We start from the raw sequence: 11,164 nt of genomic DNA, 5'->3' as shown, positions 1-11,164 counted from the left end.
TTTTGGTCTTTTCTTCCTCTTCTGTCTTTGTAATGACCGTTTGCACTCTTCCTGGATGATACCTTTGACATCCTCGCACAACTCATCTGGTCTTCGCTCATTAGTGTTCAAGGCCTCCAACCTGTTCCTGATATGATTCTGAAATTCAGGTGGGATGAAATAAAATTCATATTTTGGCTCCTGTGGATTTGGTTTAATTTTCCTCAGCCTCAGCTTGGACTTGCATGTGAGTAATTGGTAGTCTGTTCCACAATCAGCCCCCGGCCTAGTTTTCACAGTGGTAGACCACTGCAAATAGCCTATAGGTCCTGTGGTATTTGAAGTTCTTATTTTTGACTCCTGGAGAAAGCAGTTCTTTGCTGATTTCTAGGTCCATAGGATATTCGATGTTTTTAATCAGTTTTTGACAGCTGCCAGTCTTCTCATAAACTAATCGTTTCAGATGTAACACGAGGACAGTAGGGAGCTTCTCCAGAGTCACTCTGAGACTTATCTCCCTCCACCTCCTGCTTGGTTTTTGTGGTGTAGCCGTGTACAGACTCTCTGACCACCAAGCTCTCCAGTGCGTCCTGGACAGTGCGGATCTTGTCAGACTGGATGTCCAGCTGCAGCGTGAAGAAAGGCTGCAGCGTGGCCGACTCCTTTGAGCTCTGCTGGTAAACCACAGAGCCGATATGCCCGCCAAAAATGCCAGTGATGGGCGTCTGGACAAAGTCTGCCTCCCGAATGACCGAGCTCTTGTTCCCGGGGCCCACCTGCTCCCACTCGTCCTTGCTGCCCTTGCCTGGTTCTTCCTGTTCCTCGTCGTTCACCGAGGGGTTCTGGGGCCCGTTGGCGACACTGAGCTTTTCATTGTTCGTTGAGATAAGTTTCTTTAGATTCAGCATTTCCTCGTGGAGTCCATTGATAATAAAGCCTAGGTATTCCTCAGCATCTTCCTGTCAGCCCTTTTCAGACAAGCTGGATTTGATGACCGTCAGGAGTCTATAAATATACGTGGGCTCTAAGGCGGTGCCTGGGCGGATGTCCCTCACAGTTTTATCCCCAAGAATTTGTCTGGGTTTTTGAGGTACTGGCATGTTAGTGAACTCATTCATCAGTCGAACAAAGCTATCTGTCATGGGTGTGGACGTACAAGGCTGCTGCACTTTGGAATACACAGGAATGAACTTCATCAGGTGGTGGTACATCGGGGGCAAGCAACCAATGCCTGCAAGGTAGCATTAATATAGCACCAGTTTCCTTTATTGATCAGCCCACGGGGTTGCAATGACACCGGTTTATGGATCAGGGTTACAGTCTCCAGTTACTCTGCGAACTTTATGGCTACAGGGTCCTCTGAAACTGGAACAAGCCCTTCTCTGACTTCAACCTGCTTTTCAGAGGCTGGGGACGATGTGACATTTGGGGAATACTTGGTTTCCACATAAGCCGTGGGTGAGGAAGAAGAGGGCTTGGAATCACGGAAGAGACTGGCCCATGACTTGGTGGGCTGGCTGCGGGGAGCGGAGCCGGCCACCAAGGCTGAGGGGTCAGTAGGGGGCTGCGCAGGTTCAGGGTCCATGCTCTCCGCTGTGTGCAGCTCTATCCCGTTGGCAGCTGTGTCTGTACCCGAGGGTTCAAGTACTTGTCCATTAGCAACACCAAGATTTTCAGTAGTATCAAGTCCGACACAAGCCTGGGCCACTGCTGTCCTTGCCAGGCTGTCCCTGGCAGCCTCGACAGGGAGGCAGGCCTGCTCAAAGTCAGGGAGGCACAGCTCTGGCTGCCCCGCAGTCCTGGCGTGGCTGTCCAGTGCTCTGGGGAAAGGCCCATCGGGCAGAGAGCCACCCACAAAGTCCAGGGAGTCCTCAGGGCTATTACAAGTCCTGGGGGTGACCAGCGGGGACACGTCGCCCAAGAACTGTGTCCTCTGCACTTCCGCTGTCCGAGGCAGGTGAGTGTACTTTGCCGTTGACCAGGGCCTCTGTGGGAGCGCTGCCATTGCTGCCATCTTTCAAGTAACTGTAATACCCAGGTGGTCGTTTCTTCTTTTTACATTCCCTTTGTCCGAGACCACCAGAGATGCCATCATTTTCCCATATTTCTGTCTCCACGTTGGAACTGCTATCCAGAGTAAGCGGAGATCCTGGGTACTGGCATTCAGAACTGTAGTTTGCATCCTTATCCACATCATTGGGGGTCTTTTTGGAAGCAGGATAACCTAAAATATATTCCGGGGCCTGAGGGTTCAGTGTGCTGGAAATACTGTAGCTGGGGGCTCTGGGCACAGAGTCTTCCCGTTTGATTACTTCATTAACTTCAAACTCAATTCTCTGGTATTCTTGCTAGTCAAGGAGTTCATCTGCAGCCTGAGCGCCACACAAAACTGCTCTGTTGTAGGGAGGAAGCTCGACGGAGGAGCGAGGTGTCACAGAGAACTGATAGAATTCATCAGGGCTGAAGTCTCCAAAAATATACTGCGGGCTGCGGAGGGCCATGGTGGCACGTTTCAATGGGGCTCAGGGCGCGCCTCTGGGATCCTCACGCTGCTTCCCCCGCCGCGGCCATCTTGTCGCCTGCACAGCCACACGCTTAAGTTGGTTTTTGTGTACGGAATGAGGTGTGGATCTTGCTTGAGTTTTCTGTAGATAATTTTCCAATTTTGCCAAAACCATTTGTTAAAAAGGCTGTCATTTCCCCACTTTACTGATTTTATTTCCTTGTAAAAAATCAGTTGACCATAGGTGATTGGCTGATTTTTGGGTTCTCAGATCTATTCCATTGATCTGTCTGTCTGTCATTGTACCAGTACCACATGGTCTTGACCACTACAGCAGTAATGTAGGATTTTCTTTTAAAAAGTGCTTTGCTTATTCGAGGTCTCTTTCCATTCAAAATGCAACTGGAGATTGCCTTTTCCATCTTGTTGAAGAATGGGATTGGTATTGGTATTTGTATTGGGATTGCATTGAACGTGTAAATTGCCTTTGGTAGTATTGCCATTTTCACAATATTGAGTACTCCTGTCCATGAGCCAAGGAAATTTTTCCACTTCTCTAGGTCTCTTTTTGTTTCTTGTAGTAATGTTTTGTAATATTCTTTGAATAGCTCCTTTGTGCTTCTGGTTAGATCTACTCCCAAGTATTTAATTTTGTGATCAGCTATTATGAAGGGTATTACTATTTTTTTTTTTACTCCAGCCCTGTATTCTCTCTTTCTCTCTCTTTTTTGTATTGTCACTGTAGAGAAATCCAACTGATTTTTGTATGTAGATCTTGTATCCTGCCACTTTGCTGAATTCGTCAACTATGTCCAGTAGTTTTATGCTGAATCTTTAGGGTTTTCTAAGTATACTATCAGCTGCCTAGAGAATTAATTTTACCTCCTCTTTGCCAATTTGGATACACCTCTTATATGCTTCTCTTGTCTTATTGCTATTGCTAAGACTTCCAATATAATATCGAATAAGAGAGATGATAGTAGGCATCCTTGCCTAATTCCTGTTCTTAAACGGAATGCCTTTATCCTTTATTGAGAACAATGTGGCTCTTGGGCTTGCATATATACTTTTTCCTATGTTGGACAAATTCCCCTCTTATTTTATTTTCTTGAGTGTTTTTATAATGAAAGGGTTTTTTATTTTTTCAAAGGCCTTTTCTGTATCAAATGATAGGATTATGTGGTTCTTGTTCTTTGCTTTGTTAATGTGATGAATTACATTGATTGTTTTTCTTATGTTGAACCTCTTATGTTGCATACATGTTATGAATCCCACTTTTTCATGATGAATTATTTCTCTGATGTATCATTGGTTTCTATTGGCCTGTATTTTATTCAGGATTTTTGCATCTTTGTTCATGAGAGATATTGGCCTATAGTTTTCTATTTTGGTGGTGTCCTTTCCTGGCTTTGGTATCAAGGATATGTTTGCTTCATAGAATGAGTCTGGGAGAATTCCATCTTTTTCTATTTCTGGAAATAGTTTACGTAGAATTAGTGACTGTTCTTCTTAAGAATGTTTGATAAAATTCACTTGTAAAACCATCTGGTCCAGGGCTTTTTTTGCCTAGAAGTTGTTTTATTACCTTTTCAATTACTTCTTTTGTAGTGGGTCTGTTCAGCTGTTTAATTTCAGTTTGTTTCAGTTTAGGTAGATTGTACATTTCTAAGTATTTGTCCATTTACTTTAGCTTTTCATACTTGTTTGAGTATGTTGTTGTTGTTGTTGTTATGTGCCATTGAGTTGCTTGCGACTCATAGCGACCCTATGTAAACCAGCCCTAAACTCTGCTCTGTCCTGTGCCAATATCACGGTCTCCAACACATCCATTCTGATTACCCCAGTCACTGAATCAATCCACTTCATAGAGGGCCTTTCCCTCCTGTGCCTGCCCTCCACCCTCCCAAGTGTGATCTCCTTCTCCAAGGACCAGTCTCTCTTTACAGCATGACCAAAGTATGTCAGACGAAGCCTCAGAATCCTTGCCTCCACGGAGCAGCCTGGTTTAACCCTCTCTAGGATGAATCTGTTTGTTTTCTTAGCAGTCCATGGTACTCTCAATACACTTCTCCAGCACCAAAGCTCAAATGGATCAATTCTCCTTCTATCCTCCCTAGTCATTTTCTAACTCTCTGATGCATAACAAGTGATTGCAAAGACCATGGCCTATATCAGATGCACCTTAGTCTCCAGAGTGACACCATTGCTCTTGCATACTTTAGAGAGGTCCCTCATAGCAGACTTTCCCATATGTCACTTAATTTCCTGGCTGCTGGTGCCAAGAGTGTTGATTGTGGAGCCAAGCTGACTAAAGCTGTGAACAATCTCAGTCTCATCACCATCCATCCTGATGCTGCCAATTGGTCCAGTGGTGAGGATCTTTGTCTTCTTGATATTGAGCCCCAATCTATATTGAAGGTGTCCTTGACCCTTTGCAGCAAGCATTTTAGGTCCCCCTCAGTTTCAGCAAGCAGTGTTGCGTCATCTGCATAATGCAGATTGATGATAGATCTTCCACCAATCTTGACCCCCGCACTTCTCCTCATAGAGCCCAGCCTCCCGGATGATCTGTTCTCTATACCAGTTGAAAAGGTATGGAAATAGGGCACATCCCTGGTGTACTCCCTTCCCAAGTTTGAACTATGCCGTTTTTCTTTGCTGTGTTCTGACGACTGCCTCTTGGTTCAAGTATATATTTCGCATTAGCATGAGCAAGTGTGATGGTATTCCCATTCTTCTCAGAGTCAGCCATAGTTTGGTTTGTTATGATTCACACAGTCAAACGGCTTTGCTTAAGTATACTTTTTTATAATATTCTGATGTTAGCCTTTTTATTGTAGTTGGTTCTGTTGTGATGTTGCCCATTTCATCTCTTATTCGGATTACTTGTGACTTTTCCTTCTTTTCTTTTGTTAATTTTGGTAGTGGTTTGTTGATTTTATTGACCTTTTCAAAGAACCAAATTCTAGTTTTGTTGGTGGTTTCAATTGTTTTTCTGTTTTCTATTTCTTTTATTTCTGCTCTAATTTTTATAATTTCAGGTTTATTTAAGGATGTTGGGTTTTTGCTGTTCTTTTTAAATTTATTGGAGATGTTGGCTTAAATAGTCTTTGGGTTAAATGGACATTTTTCCTGCCTATTCATATGTTTACTTATGGCTATCAATTGACCTCTGATTAATACTTTGGCTATTTCCCAGAGTTTTGGTATGGGTATGTTCATTTTCATTTGTTTCACGAAACTTTTCAATTTCATTTTTTATTTCTTTTAGCACCTAGTCATGTTCATGCATGGTGTTGTTCAGCTTTTTCTCCTTTGTCCTCTTGTTATTCATTTCTAATTTTGTGGCATTGTGGTCTGACAAGATGATTTGTATTATTTCTGTTTTTTAATTTATTGACGCTTGTCTTGTCACCTAAAATGTGATCTATTCTGGAGAATAGATGTACATTGGAGTAAAAGATATACTGTGCTTTTTGGGGGTGCATTAGCCCATAAATGTCTATGAGATCGAGTTGGTTTATTGTGTGGTTTAATTCTTTGGTATCTTTATTGAATTTGTTTCTGGTAGTTTCATCTTTTTTTGAGAGTGGTATATTGAAATCTTCAGGTACTATAGTAATGTTGTCTATTTCCTTTTTCAATTTTGTTAATGCTTGTTTTATTTATTTTGCAGGTCTTTGATGCATAGATACTCATTATTGTTATGTCCTCTTCTTGTATTGACCCTTTACGCATTATGTAGTGGCTTTCTTTGTCCTTTGTGATGACTTTTGCATAGAAATTTATTTTATCAGAGACTAATAACGCTACTCCTGCTTTTTTTTGGTTGCCATTTGCTTGGTATATTTTTCCGTACCCTTTTATTTTTAGTCTTTCTTTGTCTTCATTTTTCAGATGTGTCTCTGATAAACAGCCTATTGATGAATTTTGTTTTTGTTATCTTAGGTTCTGTTTTTTCTGGGAGTATCTTGATCTCTCTTCATGGACAGTTTCTCTAGGTACAGTATTCTTGGTTGACTGTTGTGTTCTTTGTTTGAAATATGTCATTCCACTGTCTTCTTGCTTGCATGCTTTCTGCTGAGTAATTGGCACTGTGTCTTATTTGCTCTCCCGTATAGAGTATTCTTTGTTTCTTCCTCGCTGCTTTCAAAATTCTCTCCTTATAACGTTCTGGCAAATTTGACTATGGTATGCCTTGGCGTTTTTCTTTTGGGGTCTATTCTATATGGTGTTTGCTATCTCATCCTTCGTTATGGCTGGAAAGTTTTCTTTTAGTAGTTCTTCCACAACTTTTTCAGTGCTTTTACTTCCTTCCTCCTGTTCTGGGATTTTGATGATGAACATGTTATTTCTTCTGATGGTGTCCCACATTACTCTTAGATTTTCTTTTTTTCTTTTTTATTCTGCTTTTTGCTCTAGCAGATCAGTGGTGACAATTCTGTCTTCTGTTTTACTGGTTCTGTGTTCCATCTCTTCAACTCTGTTCATGTGTTCCTCCATCATGTTGACAGCATCTGAAATCTTGGACCTTATATTTTGGATTGTGGTTTCTTATTTTCCAGTGCCTCTAATGCCTCATTAGTTTTATCTGCTTTGTATTGGATTGTTTTTTTAAGCTCCTCCTGACTTTTGCTTTCAGTGTCCTGTAATTCTTCCAATTTGGTTTTCACCCATTGAAAATATTCAATCTTTGTTCTTTTGAATTCTGCGTCAGAAAGTTCCATCAGACTTTCTGGCTCCAGGAAATACATTGGTACTCTGTTTCTCTTTTGTGGGTGATATCTTGCTTTGGGCTTGTGTGGGGAGTGAGATTGGCTGCTTCTTCCGGGACATTACTGTGGTAGTGTGTTTCACACCTGAGATGATAACTGGTTTTTGATCTGACATCAGTGCTGCAGAGGAAGGTTGGTAGGCACACAAGTAGATCCTTGGGGGGGGGGGGGTGATGCACACACAAATGCACCCAGGAGGGGAGTGCGGGGAGACCTCATTCAGTTTTCCCCTAGCCTGCTTGCTCCTGCTGAGTGGGTCCCAGTGCTGCTCCCTGCTCCACTCTGTGGCTTGCTGCTCCCCTCTGTGACTTGCTCCACCCCACAGGGGCTCATCTCTCTAGTTCTTGTAGCTTCCTCAGCTCTCAAATATCCATGTTGATACACAGCAATATTTTGGAAAGCACCTTTATGTTTGTGTTCTCTTTTTGGCCCGAGGCCTAAAGGGCTTTGAGCCTCACAGCACTTTTTTCCCTTAAGTACCTGAGTGAAAACACAGAGGAAGCCTATTGTTCCCTTCTGGAAGTGGCTTCTAACCTCCTTTGAGGGTTCCAGGACCTCCCTGTTTCCTGAGTTAAGGATCCCACATGGTCAGGCCTCACAACAGTTTGTTCCCCAAAGTACCTATATAGTTGTTTGGATTTGTGGGGCATAGTCCCAGCGCCGAAAAGGTTTAGTTGTTTTTGTTTTTTTTTTTTTTTAAATCCTCTTGCTAACTAACAAATATTTAAATAAGCTGCTTTCTGTAAAGTTTAACAGAGAATTTTCTTTATTCCATAGTAAGAAACATTTTCCAGCTTTATTTTTTGATTACTTGGTGATAGTCCAAACTGCTGTCTTGTCTTCTAAAATACTTTCTTGAATAACTCTGATGCTTCTTATCTCTGCTATTTTTCTACTTTGTCTCATTGAAGCTTTTCACGCTCTTATAATTATTAAAAGTTTAGAGTTTCTCAGGGATTAGTGTCCTGGACCTTCATTTTTTCTAGTGTTATGCTCTGTCCAGGAATCTCACACATACCCATGGTTTTAATTATCTTCTTTAAGCCTTTGATTTACAGGTTTTGACTTTTATTTAAGTTCTCTATTTATTTATCAGATTACCTGTACAGAAAATGCCTTAAAGTTTCTCAAAAATTCAATCAGAAATTTAATATCTTAAAATCCATCTGTCTTTACTGCTTAAAAAAAGCCTCAATCCAAAGTATACATGGCGATCCTCTTTCACCTTTTCTTGCTTCAACAAGTATTGCTACTTCCAAAGATTTGCTTTATCTTCTCTATCTTGCTATTCCATTTGTAAGTCTTAATTCTTAAATATCACTTAAATTGTTCCCTCTTCTGTCCACTGCTACTCTCACAACCCTTATCCCACTTGCCTGAACTGCTCCAGTGACACCTGTCTTTATGACTACTGTTGTAACAAAAATACAAGTGTATCGCTTTAAAGCATTTCCTTTTTCCAGAATTTTGGAGGGTTGTTTTTGTTGTGTACTGTCGAATCAGATCCGACCCATAACAGACTGTCCAGCAGGTTTTCAGAGGCATTTAATTGTCCATTTTTCGCTCGTGGAGTAGCTGGTGGATTGAAACCATGTGCCTTTAGGATTGCAGTACAGCGTTTTAACACTAGGCCTCCAGATCTCCCCGTTATTGGGAGGACTGGGACCATTGAAACACTGGTCTCTCCTTACTGTATTCTTCTACTGACCTGGATTTAAACCTTTTACTTTCCCCAGTATGGTTCTTTGTGATCTGTGAGCTATTGCATCGGATTCTGGACCTAGCAAAGCAGTAAGATTGATATTGAGAGGAGTAGAAAGAGGTATTAGAGCGTGAGGGACATTTCTGACGTCATGGGAGTTGGTTTTTATTGATGCTGTTGGTGGGGACAGTTCCCCTTTATCAGTAATGGTTAAACATGTTGTCCCCATGTCATCTTTGGTATTTTTACAATTTTAGTGCTGTTGAGTCACCTGCAACTCAGAACAACCCGGTGTAGAACACCTCTGAAGCTTGCTCTGTCCTTAGCCAGTCTCACTGACTCCTACACACCTACCCCCATTGACCCAGTTACTGTATCAATCCATCTCATCCAGGGTCTTTTTCTCCAGCACTGTTCCTCCACCTTTCCGAGCATAAGTTTGGAGGTAGCAGTTTGAATTGAAGGCATTAGTAAGGCTATATAGTCTCTCTACTCTTGGAGATGATTCCTTGTTTCTTTGAGCTTTTGTCAACCTTGGGTATTTCCTTGTGTTCCTTGTAGAGACCGTCTCTTTTGATATTTTTTCCTGTGTTGTTTGTACTCTTCTTTGCATGACACCACTCAAAATGGATTAGGTTTAGCATCTAAGCTACACAGGTGTGATCTCATTAACAGAAGAAAAGTCATATTTTTTAAAAAGTGTCATGTTCATAGACATGTTCAGGCCATGGAGATTTGCACTGCTTGGGTAAGGCTGCTCCTCTCTAGTAGTTTGAATCCACCAACAGCTTCACAGGAGAAAGTCACCTGCTATGTGATTTACAGCCTTGGAAACCTAGTGAAATGTCAGCTATGAATTAGTTCTGACATGGTGGTGAGAGTGAGGTCCAGCACAGGGCCAAGACTTCAATATGGGTTCCCCCCCCCTTTTTTTTAAGTGAAAGCGTAAAAATACTGATACCCATTTTGATAGTCATTTTGTTTTATAACATTAATTATATTTTATTATATTTTATTAATGTGATTAATGACAGTGTCTCAATCAAACCCTTGCTGTATTCAGTATATGATTTGAGAAGGACACACTAACAACATTCTAAATAATTGTGCAACAGCCTCTCTGTTTCTTTCCAGTCTTTTCTTCATGCTATGCCCAGATAGGCAGCATCATGATAGATGGAGAAAAGATTGAAGAAGCTAATGATTTTATCTTGCTCAGATTCACTATCAACACCCTTGGCACCAGCAGTCAAGAAATCAAAAGATAAGTTACACTGGGAAAATCTCCTATAAAGGATCTCTACAGAGTGCTAAAGAGCAGTGATGTCTGTCTAAGACAGGTATACCTGAACCAGGATCTTCTCATGTGCTTGCTGTGTGCCTCTGAGAGCCAGACAATGACTTAAGAAGGACAGAAGAAGAATGAACGATGCCTTTGAACTGTAGTGCTAGGAAGAATATTGAACATACCATAGAGTGCCAAGAGAATAAATGAATCTTCCCATGAGAGTGTAAAACCAGGTTGCCCTTGGAGGCACTGATTTTAAAAGCCTGCCTCATATACTTTGGGCTTGTTGTCAGGAGGGACCAGTCCTTGGAGAAAGATGTCTTGCTTGGAAGGGTGGAAGATCAGCTGAAGTGAGGAAGACCCTGGATGAGACAGATTGACATAGTGACTGAGGTGATGATCTTGGGGGTGTTGGAGATGGTGATGTTGATGCAGGATAGGGCTAGGTTAAGAGCTGTTGTTCATGGGGTTGCTATGAGTTTTAGTTGACTGGATGGCACATAACAACAACAACAGTACCAATAAAACGGAAGGAGAGCTCTGATAGCCTACTGATAAGAATTGGAGCAACAATCCTAAAGACACATGATACAGATCTACCAGCTGCTCTGTGAGAGAGTGGACAAGCTTGTCCTGTGTGATTTACTACCTCCAAGAATCCGCTTTAGGGATACAGTTATGGGTCAGTTCCGACTTGATGGTATGTAATGACAACAACATCCCCAAGGTAATCTTCCCTAAGCTCTGGAGGTTTTCAGGTTGAAATCCAAAATCCTACAGATGAAGACATTGTGATGCAGAATCACTTATTGATAACTTCAGTTTTTTTTTTGTTTTTTTTTTTTTTTTACATTTCCTATAATTATATTTTATTAATTTTCATAAACATTTACAGAGATTTTGGGCTTCCACTCATT

General features: G+C 41.5%; 1 protein-coding gene and 1 pseudogene across 2 annotated transcripts in view; one reads left to right on the top strand and one right to left on the bottom strand.

Annotated features, from left to right (window-relative positions):
• Nucleotides 1-2,555, bottom strand: part of LOC102846909 — a 4,604-nt pseudogene extending 2,049 nt beyond the window's left edge.
• Nucleotides 1-11,164, top strand: part of RNGTT (RNA guanylyltransferase and 5'-phosphatase) — a 433,116-nt gene that overhangs the window by 235,167 nt on the left and 186,785 nt on the right. The window lies entirely within an intron of this gene.

This window comes from Elephantulus edwardii, unplaced genomic scaffold, assembly GCF_000299155.1.
Source record: "Elephantulus edwardii isolate Elephantulus edwardi_28Jun2011 unplaced genomic scaffold, EleEdw1.0 scaffold00363, whole genome shotgun sequence".
NCBI classification, from domain to species: Eukaryota; Metazoa; Chordata; class Mammalia; order Macroscelidea; family Macroscelididae; genus Elephantulus; species Elephantulus edwardii.
This window is presented reverse-complemented; position numbering and strand designations above follow the sequence as displayed.